The 26,998-nt window shown below is 47.4% G+C and overlaps 1 protein-coding gene and 1 pseudogene across 4 annotated transcripts in view; one reads left to right on the forward strand and one right to left on the reverse strand.

Annotated features, from left to right (window-relative positions):
- Nucleotides 1–26,998, reverse strand: part of TSPAN9 (tetraspanin 9) — a 208,858-nt gene that overhangs the window by 134,369 nt on the left and 47,491 nt on the right. The window lies entirely within an intron of this gene.
- LOC118999958 (60S ribosomal protein L23a-like) lies at nucleotides 8,662–9,988 on the forward strand (annotated as a pseudogene).

The following is a 26,998-nucleotide window of genomic DNA, read 5'->3' on the forward strand; positions in this document are numbered from 1 at the left end:
AGGAAACTGAGGCCCAGAAGAGAAGAACTCCTTACTTGCCCCAACCCATGGTTGGTCAGAGGCAGCACTGGAAGTAGAACTCACAGCTCCTACTCCATGTCTAGTGCTCTTTCTACTACACTGTCCTGCCACCTTAGCCTCTAGGACTCATGAACTGAACAGACAATAATGGCAAAAGTAAGACAAGTTTACACTTAAAAAGAAAAATGCCTAAGAAGTTAGATCATATGCAATTAAGGAGTAAATATGCTCCACAGCTTGTGGGAGAATGGGGACAGACAGCAAAACCCTGAGGAGGCCCTGGAAGAGATGTACACAGTGACAAACAGAGCATCCTTGAGCAAATTATACATTAATTCCATATCTGTTGTGTGCCAGGTGAAAGAGGAGCATGTTCTTAAACAAGATGTGGTTTATAGAAGAGTTGGCACTTCTGCTAATCCCTGAAGAATGGGCCTGATTCCACATGGGTGAGGGCTTTTCAAGCAAAAGGAAGCACATGACCAAAGGCAGGTAATTTCCAGACCAGTTCAGAAAATATTATGTTGGCCGGAGTAATGGATGTATATGCTTTATACAAAGAGCAGTGGGAGATAGCAAAGCAAAGGTAGGCTGAGGTCAGATTCTGGAGAGCCTTGCATTCCATGCTTAGAAGGATGGACTTGAGAAAAGTAACAGGGTAGCAAAGGTAGGCTGAAGGTTCTGGGGCAGAGTGTGACAGCACCTGAGGAGTGTTAGACAGAGGTGGCCCCACCCACAGCCAGCAGCTGGACTGGATGGCCACTTGAATAGTTCCTGTATGAGGCATTCACAGGACAGAGGAGGCTGGTAACAGAACTAAAGGGAAAGAGCCAATGAGAGACAGGGAAGCAGAGAGTTCCCTGCTTTTAGGGGGACTCACAGATCTTAATTAGACTTAGGAAAGCAAAAAGGGGAGGGAAGTCTCTGCACACTGAAAAGCCGCCAACTCCTAGGGCCCGTGTTATGATTGTGTGCTGACAGCCCTTCATCTTTTCCATTTCTTCTTCTTTTTTTTAGAAGATAAAGGGAGGGGTGAGGAAGAGGAGAGAAACACAATGGAGTTGCTCAGAGAACAAAAGCCCTGGCACGTTTTCACTAATCGTTTTTAACAGGGTGTACTGCTCTGTCAGCACCCTATAATCATACCTAATGCAGGGACATAGCCCATAACTTACAATTCAGGCATAAATGCATCCTGGATGGCTGCGGGGCCTGCCTTTTTGCTGTCTGACAAGCATCCACCTGATCAGGGAGGGCAAACACCATAAAAAGTCAGGAGTCCTTGGTTCAAGGCCTGGCTGTTTCCTTTACCAGCTTTGCGACTTTGTGCAAGACGCAACTTCTCTAGACCCCTGTTTCTTAGTCTGTACTAACAATAGCAGCTACTATTAGTGATGCAAGTGTCTACTATGTGCCAACGACAATTTCAGGTTTTATCCCTTACAGAACGTTCTATGTAGTATTAGTCCCCCACCATATTCCAGATAGAGAAACTGGGGTCCAGAGGTTAAGTGGACTAATCAAGTTCAGAAGGCTATGCTTAAACCCAGATTTGCCAACCTTCAAAATTCCAGTTCTTAAATTAAACCACACTTATGTGAATTAAGTGAAAACAATAAAATCTGCTTTCCACACCTTCGCCTGCTTGCTGCAAAGCTCAGTGGGGAGAATTCATACTCAGTACTGCAAGGGTATTACATTATTGTCCTTACCAGTAATGTAGTTACACAAGGTCAAAATGGGGTGGCCTTCAAGTCAGCCAGACTTCACCTCAGCTGGGGCCCTCAGCCCAGGCCCTTCTCCTCCAGAAAGCCCTCCCAACTAGACCAGCCTAGCATCCCACTGCTGACCCACTGCCACTTCCTCCTGGATGCTGTTGGCCCATGGACTTCACTAGACCCTTAGTAGCAAAGCCCAAATCTCACCCTGATTCTAAAATCCAAGAGTCTACCCCATCAAAAGACAATGGGCATCTCCATCAACACCTTTCCTCCTGAGCAAAGGGGTTCCCCACTTGCTGCCCCTCACTCTCCCCAATCCTGGAGAACTTTACCTGAGAAAATGTAAATAAAGCCCTGGCAGAGTAAGTGTTCGGCACCAAGAAGGCCTCTGTTCTTTATTGTTGTTCTTAAGATCTGGGCCCATTGTGGGGGGAAGGGCAGTGGCTAGGGGTAGAAGAGAATATTGGGGGGATAAATGTCAATGAAAAAAATATATAATGAAAAACGAACTATTAAAAAAAAGATCTGGGCCCAGACACTGCACCATGTTTCGATTCTTCGATACCATTCCCTTCCGCTTTGTGTAGTCCTCACACGCCAACGGCGCACCCAGACTAACATCTTGATGCTCCTGACACAATCTGGGAAGGACATCAACATGTTATTAACAAAGGGAAATTGAAGCTGATATTGTCAGTGATCTGAAACCTCCCAGGTGAGGAAAGCTTTGTTTCCTAGTAAATAATAAATAATGCAGGGTGTTTATTTCCCTAGCAAGTCATATTTCTTAAGTATCTCTAGGTTCATACATCACGGCTGTCATCTGGGGAAACCGTGGAGCAGTGCTGGTGTCTTCAAGCCCCTTCTCCTACCTGAGGAGTTCAGAACACCTTTATCTTCTCTACAGCCCTCAGAGGAGAGATGAAGGGGAGGATGAGCCTTGGCAACTCTGCCTCCAATGTGCCTACAATAAATACTCCTAAGTGCTCATGGGGGACAATTTTCCTCACTGCACAGATGGGAAAATGGAGTAAAGGCCATTCACTCAGCACCCAACTAACCAATTTCCCCAGTTCCAACTCCATGCTTCAAGCCCTTTCTCATCAGAAGCCTAGCTCCTCTCAAAGCACTTGCCAGAGGAACTAGAAAATGAAGATTGGTCTCTTGCTTGAGACAGACAGACACAGACACCCAGTCTCATCACTGCCTGAAAGGGTATACAAAGACAAAGTACTTCACAATGTCTCAGTCAGTTCTAACCGCAGGAGTGGCCTTCTCGTGATGCCTTCCTAAATCCTCAGAACAGAATCACCTATCCCCACCTGAGCATTTCCACGGCATCTTGCCCTCTGTCTCACTCACGTCACCCATCACATAATGCTTCAGGTTGTGGTTCTGTGTGCAAGTCATTTCTCTCTCCATGATTTTTGTTACCTTTACAGTTCTATGTTCCTTCTACACCCCCAAATGCCCAGCATATCAATTTACCCATGATACAAAAAGCAAGGGCCACAGACTGGGCACCCTAAACACAGATATGCTTTGTTTAGTCTCCACCATATTTTAAACTTTTTAAAATTAGTCACCAACATTTAAAAACAGAATATTTTACCCCAAAATCAAGTATTCAAGCTTCCCTCAAAAAATGGAAGATCAAGCAATACCAGGCTCACATTTTGGTGTGGCAACAATCAGTTGAACCCAAATAGCAGGTAGGCCCTCAGAGGGGGCACATGGCTTTGATCTGTCACAGGCCCTGACTCATTTCACTCACCTGAGTTTACAGCTTTACACAAAGTCTGGTTGAATGTAATTCAACAGGTGTGGTCATTTCAGACCATAACATCCCTAAGGATGAGAGCCAGATCTATTTTTCTTATTTTGAATGAGGTCAGATGGGGAAGTGCACCTAGGGAAATCACGAATGAATTAAACCATTCAGTCAAAATCTACATACCCAGCTTTCAGAGCCTGAGCCACAGCAAAAATGTAAAGTCAACCTTTTAAAAAAATTATTTATTTGAGAGAGAGAGGGAGGGAGGAAAGAAGGGTGAGAGAGAGAAACATCGATTTGTTGTTCCACTTATTTATGCATTCATTGGCCGATTCTTATTTGTGCCCTGACCAAGGATTGAACCTGCAACCTTAGTATATATGGAGAGGATGCTCTAGCAACTGAGCTACCCAGCCAGTGCGTAGGTTACCAGCTTTCAAAACACAGACTCTGCAGCCTAACTCATTCCCAGGTAGTTGGTAAGGACAGACTTATACCAGGATCTGACCTACTCCTGTGGCTGTTCTCTGGCACCTGACTTCTGGCTGGTATTTCACAACCCAGAATGAGATCTCCCATACTCTAGGATGGATGTCTGGCTTCTTATTTCATCCTAAGAAAATAATACAAATGGAGGAGAAAGAAAAAATGAGAGAAAAAGAAAGACACATACACATACATACACATCACTAATATATCCACACATATATTACTAATATAATGTATTAGTGTATATTAATGCAGTACCTGTAAGGTAAGTTTAAAAAGAGTGAACAAGCTAAATGTTCAACAATGGGAAAATGGATAAGTCCCGTTTACTGTGTAGACATTTAAATGTCTAATTGTGATTATTACATGGTAGAATATTAAAAAAAGCAAATAGAATGCAAAATTTTATCTACATTATGACAATAACCATGTGAACATTATGTTTGCAAGTAAATACAGACTGAAGACATCATAGAAAATGGCAAGTTGATTTGTCGTGCTGGCAGGTTTGTGAGGCATCTTTTTTCCCCTATTCCTTTGATTTGCACTCTTGTTGTACAAAATTATTTATACAATGAGTATTTTTTTTGAATGCTCAGCCACTCCTGACCCTATAATAGCAAGCACAACCCCAAACCAGATGATGATGAGTAGTAGGCAGGAAATGTCTCCTTCATCAGAGCCTTCTTGGAGTCCCATGGTGGGGGTAGGCACAGGGTAAAGGTTTTGTCACAAATCAGTCTGGCTGAGTTGGGGGGGGCTTCAAAGAAGGCACACCCTGCCACCACACCACCACTCCCACATGCACACCCTACAAAAGGAAGTTGAGCCCTCCTCACTGAAGAGACATCGCCCACAACCCACCCTTCCCATGTGTGGCCCTCTGCTGCTCTGTCTCTCAGTGTGATGGTCTCAGAGTCACTATCTTCTGATGCGTACGAAATAAGGAGGAGGCTCTTGGGGGCCTCCAGGCTGGAGGCTGCCACACCAGGAGCCCTATCTTTCAGTTCATGTCTCATTGTGTCCGTTGTGGAGACTTAGGAGCCAGGTCCATGGAAGAGGTTGCTCACCAAGGGAGGCAGGATTGTCAAAAGACAGGATAACCAACAAAGCACATTCTAAAAAAGAAAGGGCCACCATGGCCACCAGGCCAAATGCTGCAGCAGAGGTCAGGCAGGCAAGGGAGGAGTTGAGCAGGCCACATGGACAACCAGAAGACCTGACCCCACAGTAGCATCCTGATGGCCAGGTGCTGAGGGACATTAGGTGGCAGCTGCCTTTTTGTAAACTGTGAGAGAGAGCTGGTGCCTTGGAAAACAGAAAGAGAAACTTCCTTACATACACTTTCTGATCAGATCCGACTCCCCAGGGAGAGATTCCCTGCTATGACTCACACCCAAACCCAGCAGGGCATCCCATTTGCAGGTAAATCCACTTACACTTGATCGTTGGTCGTCTACTTTTCAATTCCAAACATCGCTTTTATTTAAATAAAAAATAAAGGAAAAGGGAAGGACAAAAGGAGGAAGGGAGGGAAATTTCATGTATTGCTGCCCTATTCTGTTCACTATTTGTGGTTATGGAGGAAGTCCCAAGGAATGGGGCCATAATCCAAACAAGCAAGGGTGAGAAGCAGGTGGCCCAGCTGGTCAGGTCCTTAAACCCACTAAAGAGCACTTGCAACCCCGGTGCCTGCCCAGCTAGTGGCATCTGCCTCAAGGGGAAATGGTAGGGAAAGGCTGGAGAGGGCCAAGAGGGACCAAATGTGAAGGCCAGTGGCTGAAGCCAGCCCCTCCTCCTGTAAGCAATCCCCACAGAGGGTTATTTCCAGGCACTTTTTCCTGTGAGAAAAGAATGGGAGGAATGCAGCCTAGCCATTACCCAAATCCACCCCACAAGGGCTCTGTGCCCAATTACGTACAGTGGGGGGGCCCGGGGGGAGGGACCCCTCCAGGGCCTGTAATCAGAAAATCCGTTTAAGAAATTTAAACTGGCAGCCAGAAACTAGTGACATAGGTAATGCAATACTAAGGCTGGAGCTCCCTGAAAGTTGCGGGCACGCATGCGTGCTCCCCAGCTCTGTGGGTGTGAGTGTGTGCTGGCCACACGGCCTCCACTAACCACAGGAATAGGTGGCCAGAAACACTCCTGGACTGTTATAGCTCTCCAGGGACCTGATCTCCAGGAAATGCTCACAATTGCAATCCAATTGTGTCCCTGGCTAGAGAAGCCAGCTGGAGACTGGGGACTGTGCCGGGGGAGGAAGAACTTCATTGGGAAAAAATGTTGACAGGAGTTTAATGTGGAGCGAGCGGAAGGACAGAGGCTTGGATGAAGGAACCTGACTAAGAAATAAGACAGAGTGCTCCAGTGATTTGAATGGGGCTGTGCAGGGAGTATTGAGTTAAAAGGCTCCAGAGTGGGCTGGACTTCCCAAGGCCAGGCCAGGCCCAGTGTAAGGAAGGGGTAGCGAATGTTCTCCTGCAGTGCCTGAAACTTGGCACCCTGAAATCAGCCCTTAAGTGGGAAATAAGGCAACCCCCCAGCTGGAAGGAAAGCTCAGAAACTGGGACCAAAAAAACATGCTGTCCTCACTTAAAAGATCAAATTAAATGATGAAGAAAAACAAGCATCAACTGAGCAGTTAGCATGGACCAAGCATATAATATCCCCAATCCTAACAAGCTGCAGCAAAGTGGGTATGTTATCATAATACTGCAGACAAGACATCTACAAATCTGAGAGTCACCCTCAGTCATGTGACTGAAGCTCTGTCTGTGTGCACCCCCAGAGCCCAGATATACCATGCTCCATGTGGGATCTCTTGATACAGTTTTTCCAGAAGTAAACCCTCCTTACCCCAGCCCCTTCCTCAGCATCAACAAAAGATAGCTCACTGGGTGGCCTTAGTCTCTCTAGGCACCAGCTGTTCCCTGTGTAAGAACAAGGGGTGACTGAAATACTTGCTAAGGTCCCTTCCCATTCAAATATACATAAAAAGTGTAAATAAGTCCATAACACTGGCAGAGGAACTGATGCCAAAGGTAGTAGTCCTCTGTGGGTATCTCTAACACCCCGCCTTTCAAATTTTACTATAATTGTTGGTGTTCTTGTCTCCCCCACAGGCTATGCACTCCCCAAGGGTAGAACACTCCACCAAATTCTCCCTGCAGTCCTCTGCCTAGAGCTGCACCTGGCACACCAGACACTCAATGTCAGCTGCCTAAATGACTATATCAATGAATGAATGCACGAACAGATGCTCTTCAAAGTCAGGCATGCCTCAGAAGAAAACACAAGTATTTGCTCACCATATTTCTCTTCAAAAGTAGATGAGTTGGACCTCCCCACACCTAACTTTGCACTGAAATCATCTGGAAAGCTTTTCCCAATACAGCTTCCTGCCCCACTCCCAGAATTTCAGACTCAGAAGATCTGGGCTGGGGGCCTAGGAGTCTGAATTATTAAAAAGCTCCTCAGATGTCTCTTACTCAAAGCCAGTCTGGGATCACTAATGTATACTACTTGGCTAACACCCATTCAGTCATGTGCTGGGACTGGATGATGCTAAGAAATAAAAACAAACCAAGTGACTCTTTCTACAGCCTCTTTTTCAAAAAAACCTAAGATCAATTTTTATGCTGTGATGCTGTTACATATTGGACTGAAACAGAGTGGCAGTGCTTCTCCCCATTCTGGAGGCTGGCAAATTGAGGTCTGTCCAAGAAAGAGTACTAATTCCTCTTTTTACCTCTCCCTTTAGTTCCTGGAGAAGGTAGGGTAGCAGAGTCTTTGGGGCCTCAGGTAGATTTCTGAAGACACAGAGAGAGACAGAGTGACAGACAACAGAGCCAGGCACACGTTTGGCTGCAGGCAATGCTGATGCCAGGACTAACATCTCTATGCCTCCTGCCCAGACTTGCAGGACAGACACAGTTGTCATTTGATGGCTCACACGAGGTACACCCCAAGTCTGAACCCCAAGCACTAAGTCTCAAGAATGTCAACGATCAGGCCGGAAGGAACAAGGACCCCATCCCCTTCCTGTCAGACTGTGCCCATCTCCCTATCCTAGAGATTGGGAAAGGCCACTTACTCATGCATGCATGAAAATTACAGCAAAGCTAAGAAGTGCCAAACAAAGGAGGAGAGTTAGGACAGTTTGAGTCCCAAGAGATGAAGGATTTAACTATTCCTATTCTTTTCCATAAAAGAGTGGCCCTCCTGGAGGAACTAATGCTGAGAGTCCCACACCCTACCACCCAGGAGCTGGGACAGACACCATCCTGAGCCCTCTCCCTCAGCAATGGGAGACACCTCTTAGAGGCAGAAACCAAAGTCACCTGGCCAACACACCCAAGAGGCCCCCTTATCCCTCATCCCCCTCTTTCTACCCAGCCTTGGATGAAAGTGATGGAGCTGAACAGCTGCAGCCCTGAGGGGAGGGAGGTGGACAACAGCTGGATAGAGGGAAGGCCCCTCCTCCACCTGGGCAGAATCCCAGCCAGAGCTGGAGAGGAGGGAGAGGTACAGATCTCCTCTGCACGCTTCACTTTCAGAACTAGAACATGAGCCTTCAGCTCCTCTCTGACCTTGCTCCGTGCCCCTCCTGGTCATCAAGTGGGCAGGTGTCTGGATTCCACAAATAGCAGGGCCACTCAGTGGTGTGGATGCAGGCCTTTGGTTCCAGGCCCTACAGAAGGCAGTCCCACACTGCCACAGCCATGCCCCATGCAAACATTCCACACCCCTCCACTGGGGACCTGAGCCCGGACCAACAGCGACCTCTCACAGGCCATGGGTGCCAGAGGAAGAAGCCCAACGTGGGGGAAGGCAAGGCCGAAATCTGTAGTGAGGCGTCTTGGCCTGATGGTCAGTGGACATGGGTTCTGTCACAGATGAAGTTTGTGACTCTTGACAGACTTGGGATCAACCTTGGTTCCAATAAAAAGCTTCATGACTGATTTCTGGTTGCCTTGTCTACTGAATGAGGATGATAATATCTGCTTTTACAGGGTAGCTCGTAGACATGGAAGAACCAGATCCTGGTCCATAATAGGTAATGATGGTTATGGGCCCCAGTTTCTTCATCTATAAAATTAGCACACTAGGCTAGAGAGTCTCTTACACCTCCTCCAGCTCCTATAAAATTGACTCATGAAATGTATTCCCTTCATCCCTTTCTGCCGAGAATGGCTGCTCAAAATACCTTCTCTGGTTCTACAGTGTCTCCAGATAAATGAGGCCCTCAAGGCTTCTCCCCTCATACTCTCCTATCCAGACCCTACATTCAATTTCCAAACATGCCCAGACCAGACTCCCAAGTATCTGACAAACCATACCCCCAATATATGTAAACCATTCACACAGTTCAGTGATTCCTTACCAAGAGCAAATTACTCATAACACCCCTCATACCAAAGATGACTCAGCAGTATGTGACAATGCTGCAAGTAAAAACCTCTGGGCCTTTTCACAAACCTTTGAGCCCCTCTGGGCTCAAAGCGAAGAAGGAAGCCCCTGTCCCTCCCAAAGCCGAAGCCAAGGAAAAGGCTTTGAAAGCAATGAAAGCAGTGCTAAAAGGAGTTCACAGCCATGAAAAGAAGAAGACCTGCACATCACCCACCTTCAGGAGGCCTAAGACACTGCGGCTCTGAAGGCAGCCTAAATACCCTCACAAGAGCACCCCCAGGAGAAACAAGCTTGACCACTACACCATCATCAAGTTCCCTCGGACTACTGAGTCAGCCATGAAGAAGATAGAAGACCACAATACACTTGTGTTCACTGTGGATGTCAAGGCCAACAAGCACCAGATCAAACAGGTTGTGAAGAAGTTCTAGGACATTGATGTGGCCAATGTCCACACCCTGATCGGGCCTGATGGGAAGAAGAAGGCATATGTTTGACTGGCTCCAGACTATGAAACTTTGGATGTTGCCAACAAAATTGGGATCATCTAAAGTGAGTCCAGTTGGCTAATTCTAAATATAAAAATTTTATACTACTTCCGGCCAAGATGGAGGTGTAAGTGGAAACACTGTGCCTCCTCGCACAACCAAAATTAAGGACAACAAAGATTTAGAAACAAAACACCAGAACAGAAAGAAAACTGAACTGTACGGAAGTCTGACAACCATTCAACCAGACCAGTAACAGAGGTGCGGTTAGAGGCCGGTAGAGAGGGATCACAGCAGGAAAAGGCAGTGGCAGCCAGACCCTGGAGTGCAGGCAGCATGAGACTGACCACGGTCACACATTCGTGCACAGATAAACTACGCAAAAACAGACAGCAAGACAGACTGTGCAACCCGGGGCCCCAGCAACAGGAAATAAAGCCTAAAAGTACCTAGAGGGGACTGAAACCCAAGAGAGAGAAGAGCAAGTGCCACTGTTCCCTCTCTGACCCCACCCCCACATAGTGTCACAACCCAGTGACTGGGGTTACCCTGCCCTGGTGAACACCTAAGGCTCCGCCCTTCATATGTAACAGGTGCAACCAGACCAAAAAAAAAAGAGGCTCAAAGGGAAGAACAAATTAAAGCCCCAGAGCCAATACTTCTAAGCAACCAAGAGATAGCCAACCTATTAGATACCCAGTTCAAAAAACTGGTGATCAGGGTGCTCACAGAACTGGTTGATTTTGGTTGCAAATTAGATGAACAAATGAAGGTTACACTAAGTGAAATGAAAGGAAGTGCACAAGGAACCAATAGTGATGGAAAGGAACCTGGGACTCAAATCAATGGAATAGACCAGAAGGAAGAAAGAAACAACCAAACAGAAAAGAATGAAGAAACAAGAATTCAAAAAAATGAAGAGAAGCTTAGGAACCTCCAGGACATCTTTAAATGCTCCAATATCCAAATTATAGGGGTACCAGAAGGAGAAAAGGAAGAACAACAAATGGAAAACTTATTTGAACAAATAATAAAGGAGAACTTCCCCAGTCTGGCAAAGGAAATAGACTTCCAGGAAGTCCAGGAAGCTCAGAGAGTCCCAAAGAAGATGGACCCAAGAAGGAACACACCAAGGCACATCATAATTACATTTCCCAAGATGAAAATGAAGGAGAGAATTCTAGAAGCAGCAAGAGATAAGGGGACAGTCACCTACAAAGCAGTTCCCATCAGACTGTCAGCTGATTTCTCAAAAGAGACCTTACAGGCAAGAAGGGGCTGGAAAGAAGTATTCCAAGTCATGAAAGGCAAGGACCTACATCCAAGACTGCTCTATCCAGCAAAGCTTTCATTTAGAATGGAAGGGCAGATAAAGTGCTTCTCAGATTAGGTCAAGTTCAAGGAGTTCATCATCACCAAGCCCTTACTATATAAAATGTTAAAGGGATTTATCTAAGAAAAATAAGATAAAAAAATATGAACAATGAAAGGACAGCAAACTCACAGTTATTAACAACCACACCTGAAGCAAAAGAAAACTCGGAGGACAGCTAGATCAGGAGCGGAACCATAGAAATGAAGATCACATGGAGGGTTAGCAGCAGGGGAGTGGGAGGAGAAGGGGGAAGAAGGTACAGAGAATAAGTAGCATAGACAGTGGGGAGAAAATAGGGGGAGGGCAAGAGTAGTATGGGAAATGTCGAAGCTAAAGAACTTATGACACATGGACATGAACTAAAGGGAGGGAATGTGGGTGGGAGGGGGTGTGCAGGGTGGAGGGGAATGAAGCGGGGAATAGGAAAACTGTAATGGCATAATCAACAAAATATATTTTTAAAAACTTTATACTAAAAACAAAAAATTCTTTGGTGCAGTCCTGGCCAGTGTGGCTCAGTGAATTGGGCACCAGCTTGTGAATCAAAAGGTCACTGGTTTGATTCCCAGTCAGGGCACATGCCTGGGTTGTGGGCCAGGTCCCCAGTTGGGGATGTGCAAGAGGCAGCCAATTGATATGTTTCTCCCTCCCTTCTCTTCTCTCTAAAAATAAATAAATAAAATATTTTTTAAAAATTAAAAGAAAAAACTGTTGGTGTAGACCAGTACTGTCCAATATGGCAGCCACTAGCAACATGTGTCCATTTAAGTTTAAATTGTAATTAGTTAAAAAGAAAAAAAATCAAATTTTTGTTCCTCAGGTGTACTAGCCACATTTAAGATGCTCAATAGCCACATGTAACTAGTGACTATTGCATCAGACAGTGCAAAATGAAACTCCCCAGCATTGCAGCGCTGGTCTAGAAGTGCTCTACAGGGGCAGAATAGACCCCAGGTGGCTCCTACTGATTCTGGAAAAGGACAAGGAGTGGGGGGCTTGTGGGGGAGAAGCAAGCCTAGAGGAGGAGGGGCCATTTCCCATTGCTTCAGGGAGACACTACCAGGATGGTGGCTGCAGCAGGCCCACTGGCTCACGCTACACCCCTCAGTGAGGGTCTCCCTGGCCCCAATATCCGACAGGATGCAGCAGGCAGCTGTCACACTATGCTTCACTTTAGGGATTCATGGGACACTTGTCATTCTCTCCAGGCCCTGGTGGACTCCTGGCCTTCCCTAGCTGCACCTTGTCCCAGAGCAGGGAGCGCTGCCACCCTCCTGCTGCCTGCTTCAGCTGAAATATGCCGTGCCGAGAGCCAGAGCTCCTCTGTCTCCAACCTGGACTCAGAAATATCTGGCCACGAACCCAGAGGGAGGTGAGAAAGTTAGGCTTAATCAAGTACCTACTATATTCAAGGCATCACCAAAGTACTTTCACTTACTTTTTCCCATTTGACCAAAAAAAAAAAAAAAACCAAAAAACTGCAATGTAAGTATAGTTAAACCCATTTTCCAGAGGAGAAAACTAAGACTCAGAGAAAGTAAGTAAATAGGGTAAGCTGGTAAGGATCACAGTCTAAATACAAACCCAGAGAAGTCTGATTCCAAAGCTTACAATCTACTAGCCTCTCATAGGCCATGGGGCAGGAAGGACAGGCCACTCCGCTCCCCTGGAGAATTCTCCAAACCCATAAGACAAAGGTCAAGACCCAGGGCTTTTTGAGTTTCTGGCCTGAAAGGACCCAGAATCTCAGGAAGGCCTTGGCATTGGAGAGGAAGGAAGGCCTCAGAGACAAAGCAGTACAGCAGGAGAAGGAAGGAGAAGGAGGAAGACAGTGGAGGAAACAGGAAAGCAAAATCAAAAAGGAAGCTCACAGAGGCATTTAAAATTATTCCAAATGTAACTTATTATTTCTGCAATTGTTTGTCTAACACCTGTCTTCCTCAGTTGGACCTTAGGCTCCATAAAGGCGATGACTTTGTCTTTTTCACAACTGTGTTCCTAGCAGTAACAAAGTACTTGGCACACAGCAGGTGCTCAATGGATACCTGTAGGAAAGATGGATAGGAGGGTGGAATGGCAAACAGACTGTCAAAGGACTATGGAGAAAGAAAAGTCCTCTTTTCTGCCTTTTCAGAAACTATTATCTCCAAGACATCTCCCTGCCATCAGTGCCAGCTCAGCTCCCCGGGGGCTCTGAGACATCTGGGAAAGCTGTCCTCCCCCAACAGTAGGGCACCCTGGGCCCTGTCTGCCCCTCTGCCATCAGCCACAACCCCATCACCACTCTCCAGGTGACCATAGTTATAAACCTAGGCTATGTCAGGGCCTAGAGACCTCAAAGTCATCTGGTCCAGTCCGCTCATTTCACAGATGAGGAGATTGAAACCTAGGAGGGGAACTGGCTTGCCTGGGCACAACTTCAAAGTTATGAGAAAGTTTCTCATAACAATGCCAGCAGGAGCGTGATACGGAAACTCAGCACCAAGCCCTGAGTGCCCTGTTGCTCACTCGCAGGGCCAGGCCCAGGGCCTGCAGCCCATCTGTCTCTCCTGCCTGCCAAGAACCCTTCCTTCCCCCATGTTCATGTTGATGAAACCCACCGCAGGTGATTTCAGAACATCGTTCCAGGGGAGGTTTTCCTAGCCACAGCGCCAGGCCTTTAATTTCCGATTCCCAGCCTGACACCCCAAATGGTCCTCGCCCTCTCTGCTCTAAGCCCCATGTGGTCATACATCACCTTGGCTGATGCCAGCCATGCCTCCCCCAGCCATCTGGACAGAAAAATGAAGAGAGGACAGGATAATCTTGGCAGAGAGGACGAAGGGGAAGGTAAAGACACCTGGTCCCTACCCTTCCTGACCCTGCTGTGTGTGCTACTGGGATGCAGTGATAATAGACTTGCTTCTTCTTTCCTGGGACTCAGTTTCCCCGAGAGTAGTTTAGAATCTTCAGCCCAAACCCAGCAAGATGTATTGAGATGGGAATATCTCTTCTCTCATATATAAAGAAGAAAATCCGTAACAAACCCTTGTTGGGTACTTTCTAGGTATAGTAGGGCCCCTGCCCTGGAAAAATTCTGTCAAGTCAATGAGTCAAAACAAGTTCACATACAAAGATAATTTCACAAATGAGAGCACCGCCAGATGAAGAACACAGGGCAAGGACTGACACAGGTAAGAAAAACACAACAGAGGAGACCCTTAAGCCAGTGATGAAAGATGTATGTGATCTCAATCATCTAGACAGGAATAAGAGATTGTGGGTGTTGAGCATGGGATAGGTATGGTCTCGACCTGACTGTCCAAGCAGTGAACACACACACCATCCACCAAGGATGTCCAGGGCTGCTGGACATTCACCGTGGCCACGTGGGGCAGGGGAGTCAAGGAGCCTTCAGGATGAATTTGATGTGTATTTTCTAGGAGGCAACCTTGAGCTACATAAGGAAGCAAAAGAAGACAAACTTGAAGTCAAACTAAATGCTAAGAAATGTAATTAGGCAATCGTATCATCCTTGTAACCTAAAGGTTTTGGGGAAAAGGGAAAAAAGACAAGTATCATCACTGGATACTGTTCAAATCCAATGGTCTCAATTTGGCCAAAACACAGACTTCACTTAAGCAGCATCCTGAATATGGCTAACATGCTCTTGAGACCTCCACTTTTACCTCCATGGGCACAGCCCCAGCCTAGGGCTAACAGTGAGAGAGAAGGACCAACTAAGGAGAACCCTGGCAGGAGCTGTTCACATCTGTGGAGAAAAGGGAAAGTGGAGTCAAACTTCACTGCATGACTCTCCTGAAGCTGTCATAACAAAGTACCACAAAGAACATGGCTTAACACAAGAGAAGTTCATTGTCTCATATTCTGGAGGATAAAATTCTGAAATCAAGGCATTACCGGGGCCGTGACCCTTCTTAAGGCTCTAGGGAAGAAAGCTGCCTTGCCTCTTCCTCACTTGTGGTGGGCACTAGCAATCCTGATGTTCCTTGGTTTATAGGAGAAATCACTCCAATCTCTCTCTTATGTTTCTTATGCGTTACTTCTTATGTGTTTCTGTGTCCAAATTTCCCTCTAGTAAGGATATCAGTCATCAGATTAGGGCACAAACTAATCCAATATGATCTCACTTTAATTTAATTACATCTGCAAAGACCCTATTTCCAAGTAAGGTCACATTCACAGGTTCGGAGTAGATACAAATTTAGGGGAGGGAAAAGACACTATTCAATCCAGTATACCCAAAAGATAACCTTGGAGTCAGAGATGCCTGTCACAGTGGGAAGGCATAACCCTAAGCTCCCAGAGTCTTAAGTTCCAGCCCCAAATCCACCACTGACTGGCCAGGTCACCTCAGCCAGAATGCCGAACTTCTCAGTGACTCAATCATCTATGAAGGGAGAATTTGAGCTCCCAGGTTCCCTCCAGCCCCCCAACTGCCATATTAAAAGCAAATGAAAAGCAGTACAAACTCATGATTTTTTAAATATAAATATAGGTAAAGACAGATATGTGTGTGTGTATGAGTTGGCATACATGGATTTCCTAGCTGTGTTCTTTGCAAGGATCTGGAAGAAAGAAAACTTCAGTAGCAATGAACATACCCAGTGCCTAGATCTTGGTTTCTAAACACCATCCTCCAGCAATGGAACCAAGACTCCTTAGAGAGTTATGAGAAGTGAGAGAGTTATGAGAGTTAGAGAAGTGATTGATTCCAGGGCTGTAACAGAAAAAACTATGACATAGGTCTGGAGTATCTTGTGGTGGAAGTGTTAAAAAAAAAAAGAAGTCATGTTAAAAGGGCACAGGAGGCAATCTGAAAGAGCTTCCAATGATCAAGGTGGAACAATATGAACAATAAAACAACTGTGGTACTGAATTATAACTATGACCCATAAAATAGAGTAACTATCCATCATATATATTATAAAATATATATCCATTCATTTTACTGTATATTACACATTTCTTTTGAAAGAGAGGGAGAGAAACATATGCAAGATCAATTGCTTGCCTCTCACACACACCCAACCAAGGACCCGGCCTGCAACACAGGCATGTGCCCTGACCAGGAATCGAACCTGCAACCTTCCAGTTCGCAGACCAGTGCTCAATCCATTGAGCCACATCCACCAGGGTTACATATTTTATAATATATAAATACTCCTGAGTCTAAAATGATAAAAATAACTAATTGAATAAATAAATGCAGGAGAAGGGCCAGCTCTTCCTACCAGAAGAATTCCAATTAATAAAGGTAGAGCTTATGAGGGAAACAGAAGATCACCATTAGGCAAATACAACAATAATAACTGTTGAAGGCAAGAACCACTGATGGATGCTAAAACTGATGCATAAAAGTTTAAGAAGAAACAGGATATTTATAGAGTCTCAAAGTATCTTCCCACAAAACATTTATTAATTATCAAAAGAAAAATAATTTTATAGAGAAGATACTTGGCCAACATCACCTTCTCCAAGTGAGCAAGTTTAACATCACTGGCAATGAGACAGGTAGCTCCTATCCTCGGAGCTGCCTCTGGAGGTGGCAGCCATCTCCTACTCAGCTCCACGGCCACCTTCAGACCCCTCATGAAGCCCAAGATCATCAAAAAGAGGACCAAGAAGCCCCTCTGGTACCAGGCAAACCAATACATCCAAATGAAGCACAACCAGCAGAAACGCAGAGGCACTGACAACAGGAAGACCAGACGCCTCGAGGGCCAGATCTTGATGCCCAACACTGGTCATGGGAACAACAGGAAAACAAAGCACATGCTGCCTGCCCCGTGGCTTTCCGAAGTTCCTAGTCCACAAAGTCTAGGCGCCTCAAGTCAAGGTGCTGCTGATATGGAACAGATTTCACTGTGCTGAGATCGCTCACAAAGTCTACTCGAAGAACTGCAAAGCCACTGTGGCAGAGCTGCCCAGCTGGCCATCAGAGTCACCAATCCCAATGCCAGGCTTTTGCATAGCAAAGAAAATGAATAGCTAGCTTGTGCACACATTGTATGTGTGTTAATAAAGCCATAAAATTCTCCCCAAAAAGACATACTGACTTGTACCCCTTGAGAAGGGGTACTGAGAAGGAGGTGACATCACATCTGTGGTATTCTTGCCAAAGATGCATAATGTCAGTCTCACCATGAGAAAACACTGGCCAAACCTAAAGTGAGAGGCATTCTACAAAGTGACTGATTAGTATTTGTTAATACTGCCAAGATTATGAAAGACAAGAAAAAGCTAAGGATCTACCACAGGTTGGAGGAACCTAAAGAGTTTTGATAACTAAATGCAATGTAGGATATTAGAGTAGAAAAGGGACATTAGTGAAAAAATCCATATAAAGTCTACAGTGTGGTTAATAACATTATGTCAATGTTAACTTCTTAGCTTTGACAGTTGTACTATGGTTATATAAGATGTTAACAACAAGCCAAAAAGGCAAAAGAAAGAGGGTGTGTGTCGTGTGTACACCACACATGTACATGCTACAGGGCACGTAAGTGCAGGGGTAGCAGGATGCTGGGAAGCCAGCATGACGGGGTGAGGGACAGGGTGGAGGACGGGGGGCTGGGGGGGGGGGTGGCCTCTTGCTGTTTCAGGCAGTGTGCTGAGCCTAGGATCCAATTTTCACAAAAGGATTACTAGATTACATTCTTCACCACAGGCAGCTGTCCCTGTCAAATAAATAATCATCGCCTTACATTTACATATCGCCTTCCATCCCACAGCCCTTCTCCTACAGCTAGGACCAGCCTGGGAATGGTCTCAAGCCATCTCAGGGAAAGGAAGAAGGCAGAAGCAGGCAGGGGCCAGTCCATACCAGACCAATCTGAACCAAGTCCAGTTTCCAAGAAAGAGAACCCCAGTCAGAGAAGAAGGGAAAACTCAGCTGTCAGAAGGGGAGATGGGAGGGGTGCTCCACAGGTGCTTCAAACTAAAGGCCAGGGCAGCGGAGTGGCAGGTAGCAGGCTCCCCATCAGGGCTTCCGGGCCACACAGCATTCATACAGAAGCAGTGGGGCAAAGCAGTTGCCCGCTCAAAGCCTCTAAAATGTGTGTGATGTTGGGCAACTTCCTCATCAGTGAAATGCCCCTATCCATAGGATTCCTATGAGCACAGATCCATGGTAAGTACTTACCATAATACCTGATACCTAATCTTGCAATTCACCTGCTAGCTATATGGGAAGGGCCAGAGCAAGGATCAGATGGAGAAAGTGGACATGGACATGGTAGAAAATGTCGGGACACCTTCTGGTTCCAGGGAGAGAAGCTATGAGTTTCCCAAGGGGCTGAGTCGTCAGAAGTCAACTGCTGAGCAATGTGGGGTGAGGTCCTCAAATCCAAGCTGTAGGAAGCTGCTCACTCATGGGCAGTGACTTGTTCTGATGTGGGGCTGTCCCTGCAAAGGGAAAAGGGAAGAGCTGCCCTGAAAGGGCCACAGAGCAGAGCTGGGCCCAGCTGGGAAAGGGGGGCTGCTATGGATGGGAGCCCCAACTCAGAGCAAAGCCTTTCTACCAAGACCTTTGTGTTTCCTAAGCAACTAAGACACAATGCCAGAACTACCAGGCCATGCGTCTAAAGTACTCACAGTCGAGCTGGACAGACAAGTGCATGCTGAAGTTGGATCAGAACATGGCAGTTGTCTCCACCCATAGTGCAAACCAAGGGCAAATGGAGGAACCAGCGGAAGTGCCACGGACACCAGAGGACAGAGAAGCCACCCTGGGGGTGAGGGGCTGCAAGCAGCAGAGGTGGATGGGGGAAAGGGGAATGCTGGCAGACGCCAGAAGCACCACAGCATGCTCTGGAGGCAGGCGGGACATCCATCACTGCCATCATGGGGGTCCCGAGGGAGCGGGCTGGAAAAGCCTGAGTGGGAAGGGCCAGGGTTTCGGGCTCTAAGTTAAGACACGCTGTCTGCTCCCACTGCGTGGGCATGGCACTCTTCGGGTTGAGAGCTAAGGACCCTGGGGGAAAGAAGGTTTGGCATCAAGGAGCAGGTTTTCAGGGGAAAGGTTGAGAGATTTTTCAAAACTTTCTCATGACACAGGATACTTGAGAGCTGATAGAGACTGGAAGCTTAGGTCACCTTGTGTAATACAAAACCCGAACTTCCCCTTTGGCAAAAACCCAAAGCCCCTTGGTCCTCACTGTGAATCTCATGGCTCCCCTCCAGCCTCCAGCACAGAATTCCAAGCTTTTTTGGCCCCTCCTGTGAACCCCAACACTTCCATGGCCCTCTCCCACTAACCCTCAATATTTCCCTTGGCCTTCTCTAATAAACCCTAAACTCTCTTGGTCCTTACCCAAGACATGTCCAAGTCTCCTTCTGATATCCCAAATAAAGCACAATTTCGTTTTGGCCTTCCACTGGCCATATAAACCTCCCACACCCACACCCATTTCCCTTCCCTCTTTCCCAGGAACCCCGCATTCCCTTGTGCCATCGCCCAGGGAGCCTCAAAGATGATCTGTCCTCCCACACCACTGAACCCCCAAATGTCCCAACAGCCCCCCAGGGCAAACTCCAACTACCCTTTCCCTTCCCATGTCAAACTACAAATGTTTCTCACTCAAATTTCCCCAAGGAAATCCTGCGCTTTCCTTGAGCCTTTATCATCAAACCCCAAAATTCTCCTCAACTTTCCATTCTGATTCTAACCCTTCAGCTTCTCCCAAGGTGCCCTCCCAGGTTCCTTTCAGAAACTCTCTGGGTTTCTGGGTGCCCAGGGCCATACTCCACCAATCAGTGGCAAATGCCACAGTTTTTACTTCTAGTCCCTCCAGGACCATTGCGTGTTTCACAATACATGTGAATCCAAACTGGTTATACACTTTTTGACAAGACAAGTCCTTCAGCTTCAGCTAAAAATCCCTAAGAGTTTCCTTGGTTACAACCACCAGATTTCAATACTTCCTTCAGTTTCAAGTTTCTCCCAGGAAACATCAAAGCACCCTAAAATATTATGGCCATATCCGCTCACTAGAACCATTTCTAAATGCTTACTTCCCACATCTGTACTTACCTCATTGCCATCAGCCCTGGTCCACAGGCCTCACCTTAAACAGTCACCTGGATGATTTTCCCTCCCAGGCTATCTCAGTGGACTGCCCTGAGACATCCTCCCACGGCCCAAACAAAAGGCTTTCCTGGGTGTGTGGATAACAGAGAGCTAAAGAGGCACAGAGCAGACTCCCCCAGAACCAGCTGGAATCTACTGTTCCCATACTTCTGCAGAGGGTTGGGGCAGGGGGTGATGTGGGCACAGTGGTCTGCCAGACCAGAGGAAAGCTCTACGGAAGGTTCTGTGCCATGGACCCCAGAGGTTGCAAACTCTGTCAAGGGGTGTGCCTAGGAAGCAGTGAGGCAGAGCAGGCTGAAGAGAGTCCATTGTCTCCATGTCCCACTACAAATGTGGGTTGGGGGGAGGCAAAGAAAGCCTCACCCACTGTATAGTAAGGGAGACAGGTGGGGCAGACTGGCCTCTGATGAGTAAGGAGAAGAGGGAAGGTGTGAATAGAAAAGGGGGAAATCTAATTAAAACTGGTTCCTGCTCAGCCACCTGCTAAAAACCACAGCTCAACCAAGACTTGGAAGAAAGGACATCTGAAAACACTGCCAAGGATTTCTCTCTGCAGCCTCAGACAGACAAAGGAAGGGCTGAGCCGCCATCCTTCCCTGAACCCCCCAAGAGAAAAAGGCTCATGAAGCTGAAACCTGAGAAGATGCCAAGGGGCAAGCGGAGGCAATTTACAGCCAAGAAAACTGAGCACTCTGGCCAGATGTGGACCCTGGGGAGGGGGCTGAGGCCTACAGCATTTGTGCAGGGAGGGGGCGGGGTAGAGGCCCAAAAGTTCCTTCCCCAGGACACACACAGCCTATGGCCCTGGGCTCCCACCTTCCCAGAAGCAGGGGAGAGATGAGTAGAGAAGGGGCCAGAGGCCTGAAGAGCTGGTGAATCCTGGGTTCAGCAGCCAGAGGAGGACATGGTGAGATGTATGGCGGGAAGTGAAGCATAAAAAAGGAAGTAGATGAAGGAAAGCCAAAGAAGACACTGGGAAAGGGCAAGCCAGAGAAGTCCACAGGAGCAGGACATAGGCTGGATGCCAGGCCTCTGCCCTTGACCCATTCACCCCTGGACTAGCTTCTCCCTCTAATATTCATGACTCCAGGAGGCAGTAAAAACCAGCTGAGAGACAAAGCTCATTTTCCTCCTTGGCTCAGCTCTGCACTTTGAAACTCCCACCCCAGGCAGGGATCTTGTCTTCCTCCACTGATGAGCTGCTTTGACCCTAACAGGTGTGCCAGCTTCCAAGGCTTCAGCCACACCTGCCAGCCCACAGGTGGAGCAGGATGAGAAAAATGACACTAATAAGACTGTGTCAGAGGCCCCTCACCATTGCAAATAACAAATGTAGTCCTCCATGAGTGAGGGGAAGCAGAGGCCCAGAGAGGGAAAAGGTGAACCTGAGGTCACACAGCAGCAAGCAAAAGTTGGGCCCCAGACACCTGACTCTTCTCTGGGCCTTCCTACTTCCCACACTGCCCTCCTCCAGCCGCAGGGCCAGCAGGGACCATAGTTTAAGGAAACAAAGCTGCCTCCTCCCTTGAGCATCAAGGGGGCTGGGATAGGACGCATGGAAGAAGTCAAGCCCCTAAAGAGCTAAATGCAGAAATCTATTGACAAAAGGTAGAATTATTTCCCCCGGAAAAAGTTAATAAAGCTCTCCCTTACCAGACCCCAGGGGTATTTGGCTAGAAGCTGATGTAATACAGAGAGGAGAGGCCAAGGGGAAAGGAGCCCGCCACCCCCAGCAAGTCTACTGCCAGGAGCACAACAGGGAGGCTGCAGCTGGAGCTTTGGGGTGGGGGGAAGAGAACAAGCCAAGCAGGAAGTTGGAGCCTGAGACACAATCTTGTGGGCGTCTGGCTGGAAAGCAGAAGGCTTTGAACTAGCAACCCAGGGGGTAACGCTCCCTTGGGGTCCAAATCCAGGCTAGTGTGGGTGTCAGGTGCCCAGAGCAGGGCATGCCAGAGGCCTCTAGGGGCTGTGTGTACAGGATGAACCCATGGGATGTGAAGCCGGGGGCCATGGGAAGCAGAGACACAGAGTTCTGGCCCAGCAGGAATCAGAACAGAGACTGGGGCTCCAGAAGAAGACACACAGGTCCTCCAGTGAGGAGAGTGTGGGCAACCTGGGGGACAGAAGCAGGTAGCCCAGGGGAAGGGAGCAGGGCTAGCACCCATCTTCCCATTCATTCCCATCACTCACCAGGTACAGTTCTGATGAAGCTGATATGGCCATAATGGACCCACTTCTGTGCCTAGAGAAGGTGGGATTAGGGGTGGGGGAGCAGGACCTCAAGACGACCCATCTTGGAGAGGAAAGAAGACAAGGAGAAGCCTGGCAGCCATCCCTACTGCTACCATGAGTTGAAAAGGTACTGCACCAGGGAGGGTACAACTGGAAAGGGGGTCCCAGCAAAAGCAACTTGCTGCAGATGAGTCCAGAGCAGCACTTGTCACTCAAAAGGTCAACATTAAGTTGCTTCCCAGCACAAGAACATCCACAAACACACCTGGCTCATGCCTTCCTGGCATGGCAGCTGGTGGAAGGTTCGGGCAGCTGAGACCAACGGGTGGCTCCATAATGTAGAGTATGAACTAGGGCTTATCCTAGGCCAACCTGCCCTCCACCCTGCCTCCCACCCAGCTTACACGATGGTGGGATGGGGGCCAAGAGGTGGCCAGGCTGCCACCCCCCAATCTAGGCTGCTCTCTCCCTCCTGCAGTCCCTGTTCTCTCACAGGCTAGCACCTTGGCTTCCCACAGGGCACCTGCAAATACTGTCCTCTAACAGAGGTGTTAGCTGAGACTATAAAATAACCCTGAAGCAGTGTGAGTGCTTTCCCCACTTCCACCAGTCCCCTCAACACACAAACCTGCTTCAGTCCAAAATGAGAGGCCACATAATGTGGGTGAAAACAAAAATGATGGGTCAGCATCCTGTTTTTGAAGTGTTGGACACATCCTTACCTTCTCTGAGACTTAGCTTCCTCATCTGTAAAAACAAGGACATCCCAGTTCCCAATACAAGGCCACTAGGGAGACCACATGAACCCACGGAAGACGGAGGGACCACGTCAACTGAAACACAAACTGTCGAATGATATGCTAAGGGCTTAAGAATGATGATGGTCAGTGGTACAGGACTCCTCCTGACTGACACCAGCCTCTGGCACAGCCTGCTTGGAGTCAAGTCCCCACATACTATCAGCTCTGCATGAGGAGTCAAAAGAGTTAATGAAGGGAGAGGAGAAGAGCATTCCCTGGCTTGAGTGTTTGTACATGTCTGCTATGAGTGTGGCTCGGGCAGGTCCTTGGCCCCATGCGGCTATCCCTCTACCACCACCACTGCGCCGTCAGTACGCGCACAGGCTGCCAAGATAGGGATTCCACAGGGAGCAACTGGACTGTCCTCAGTGACACTGCGCCTTAGAGTTTGGTCCCTTTAAGGTGCTAAACACCAGCCTGGGACAAATGATAAGACTTTCCCAATAGTGGGAACTCTGCTAAGAGAGTCTAGGCCACACTGAGGGGGCTTGAGAAGCTACCTGCTGGGGACTGCTTGAGCTGATACAGCCACTTGCCATGAATGTTGTGGGACAGTGGGATGTTGGGCTGCCTCGGCTTCATCCCAGCCTCTCCACATTCCCATCCCAGAGGCAGTGGGATGTGGAATCTGACGGCCCCTCTGCCACCCAAGAAACGATGGCTGATCCACCTGGAGCAAAGGACTTGACCTGAATAAAATCAATATTGCAGAGAAATTGATAGGTTTCCTGCTGCCATCTAGTGGTCATGACAAATAAGAGCAGGCAACAAGCTAGAGGGCTACCAGCAGGTATCAATGACCATCAGTCAGCCCTGTGAGGTAGAGCCTAGCAGAAAGCACCGGATGCAAGGAAAATCAGGAGACCTGAGCCCCAGCCTCAACTGGCCCCTAAATAGCTACATGACACTCATGGCAAGTGTCTTCCTCCCCAGAGCCTTACATTTTCCCCATTTATAGAATGAAGGATCATTTCTTGGACCCCTTTCATGTTAAAATACTAATAATACTAATTCATACTAATGTGTCAATGACTACCAACGGATAATTGTGTAACTGCTCCCACAACACTCTCACCTTGAGAGGGGGGAGCCTCAACCCATCACCCATTCATACAGTAAAAACACTGCACACCCCTGTGCTGGTGGTGCGGTTGCTATTTCTAGCAGTGTGACTAGCTTAGCTCAGCTCTAGCCACACAGAGACAGGCTTCAGAGAAAGGCCAAGAGTTGATGCTGAGCTGACACATGCAAAGGGAGGAAGGAAAGCACTAGCTCTGACCTGACACAGCGGGGACAGTCCTGCCCCTTCCAACCACTTTCTTCAGACATTGTTCCACATAACCCTCACGACAACCCTGAGAGCTTACTCTTCATAATGAGAGAAACAAAGGCCCAGGGAGGTTCCACAACCTGGACTCGCCCAAAGTGACACAGGCAGTAAGTGCTGCACTAGGAATGGAACCCAGGCAGCTGTCTAGCTCTTATACTTGGGTGACAGCTGGTGATCCTAATGGCAGTTCCCTCTTTCACCCTTTGTCATCCATATTCATGGAACCTGATTCTTGAGATCCTCCACCCTCCTCATCAAGGCTCTCCTTCCCAGTTACCCCTCATTCAAGTTCACACAGTTAGTTGGAGCCAGCTGAGGAGAAAAAACCAACTGCCACCCATGTTTCAGGAAGCATCGTTCTAGGGCAGGCGTCCCTAGGCCACACTGGAAGAAGAAGAGTTGTCTTGGACTACACATTAAATACACAAACACTAGTGAAAATAAAAATAAATCTCATAATGTTTTAGGTAACTTTACAGTTTTGTGTTGGGCTGCATTCACAGCCATCCCAGGCCACATGTGGCCCATGGGCTGAGGGTTGGGCACCCCTGCAGGGCACATCTGAACTCATTCCATTTGAGTTCAGTCTGATGGTGTTATTTTGGAGCTGCCCTTAGATGAGAATGAAAAAAAAAATGAATGCACTGGAATAAAAGGTGTAGAAGGGCCAGAATCCACACCAAGTTCTACCTGTGATTTCCCCTGGGAAGAGCATGGGGGCTGGGGGACAGGTGTGCAAATGGGTCTCACATTTTATTCTATTACTTTTATGTTATTTTTTGCAACAACCACATTTTCATGTAATAATTGAGTCATTATTTTGAAGTAAACACTTTTATGCGGTTAGGTCAGTGGCAGACGACCAAACCCTGTCCTTCTAAGGAAAGTGCCTGGGGAAGGCGGGTAGGTCTCAGAAGACAGGAAATGAGCCCACGTCTTTTCCAGGATGGGTGGGGTCTCTTGCACAGAGGCAGATGGTGGACTGGTTTCTGGAGCACAGAGACAATCTCTGCCCCGCAAAATACCACATCCATCTGCTCATTCATGCCTGAAATTCCTGCACTGAGGGGCAGTCTTTGATTCCTGGTCAGAAATAGGCCTGAAACCATAAACCCACCCAAGGGATTCAGTCACACACAGAGGGAACAAGGCGACTGGTCTCCAGGAAGCAAGGCTCTCAGAGTAATTCTGGTGGACAAGGTGGGGACATTCAGGTTGGAGGCAGTAATAACCTGGCAGATTAATAACTGCCCAAAGGGGAGGAAGAAGAGTTCTGGAGTTCTGTGCCAGGATTTGGGAAGGCATCTGTCCATACCCTGACTTAGGTGGAGAAGAGAGCTGGGTGACCAGGAGTGAACAAGACAAGGCTGTAAACGATTGTGACCACTTGGGATGAAAGAAGCAGAATATCCACCAGCTAGAGGAAGGGATGACACTACCAAGATGAGGTTATCAGATAAAAGGAAGTAGCATATCTAGAAAGCATAAAGTGGTAGTCACCCAGGCCAGGCTGGTCCCAAGCTAGCTGGAGGGTTATGCTGGGACCTGAGCATTTTAAACAGGATCTACACAAATGGGACCACATTTTGCAAAGAATAAATAGAGCCCTGACTGGTATGGCTCAGTGGATAGAGCACCGGCCTGTAAACCAAGGGGTCACCAGTTCGATTCCCGGCCAGGGCACATGTCTGGGTTGGGGGCTAGGTCCCCAGTAAGGGGTAACCACACATTGGTGTTTCTCTCCCTCTCTCCCTCCCTTCCCCTCTGTCTAGAAATATATAAAATCTTTTTTTAAAAAAGAAAAGAATGAATAGAATGGTAGCAGACCTGAGAACTAGGTCAACAGAAATTCGTAATGTTAAAGCTGAAAGAGAATGTTCAATGCCATTAGGCATCAGGAAAACGCAAACCAAACCACAATGACATACTGCTTCACACCCACTAGGATACTCATAATTTTTTATAATTCTTTTTAGATGAAAATAACAAGTGTTGGCAAGGACAGAGAGAAATTGGAACCTTCATACATTGTTGGTGGAAATGAAAAATGGTGTAGCCACTGTGGACCACAGTTTGGCAGATACTCAAAATGTTAAACATAAAATTACCATATGATTCAGCAACTCCACTCCTGGGTATATACCCAAAAGAACTGGAAACCAGTGTCCAAACAAAAACGTGTGCATGAATGTTCATAACAGGTCTTTTCACAATAATCAAAAGGTGGAAAAAACCCAATTGTCCATCAAAAATGAATGAATAAAG

The sequence above is a fragment of the Sturnira hondurensis genome, unplaced genomic scaffold, assembly GCF_014824575.4.
Source record: "Sturnira hondurensis isolate 20B ecotype Veracruz unplaced genomic scaffold, ASM1482457v3 Scaffold0015509, whole genome shotgun sequence".
NCBI lineage: Eukaryota > Metazoa > Chordata > Mammalia > Chiroptera > Phyllostomidae > Sturnira > Sturnira hondurensis.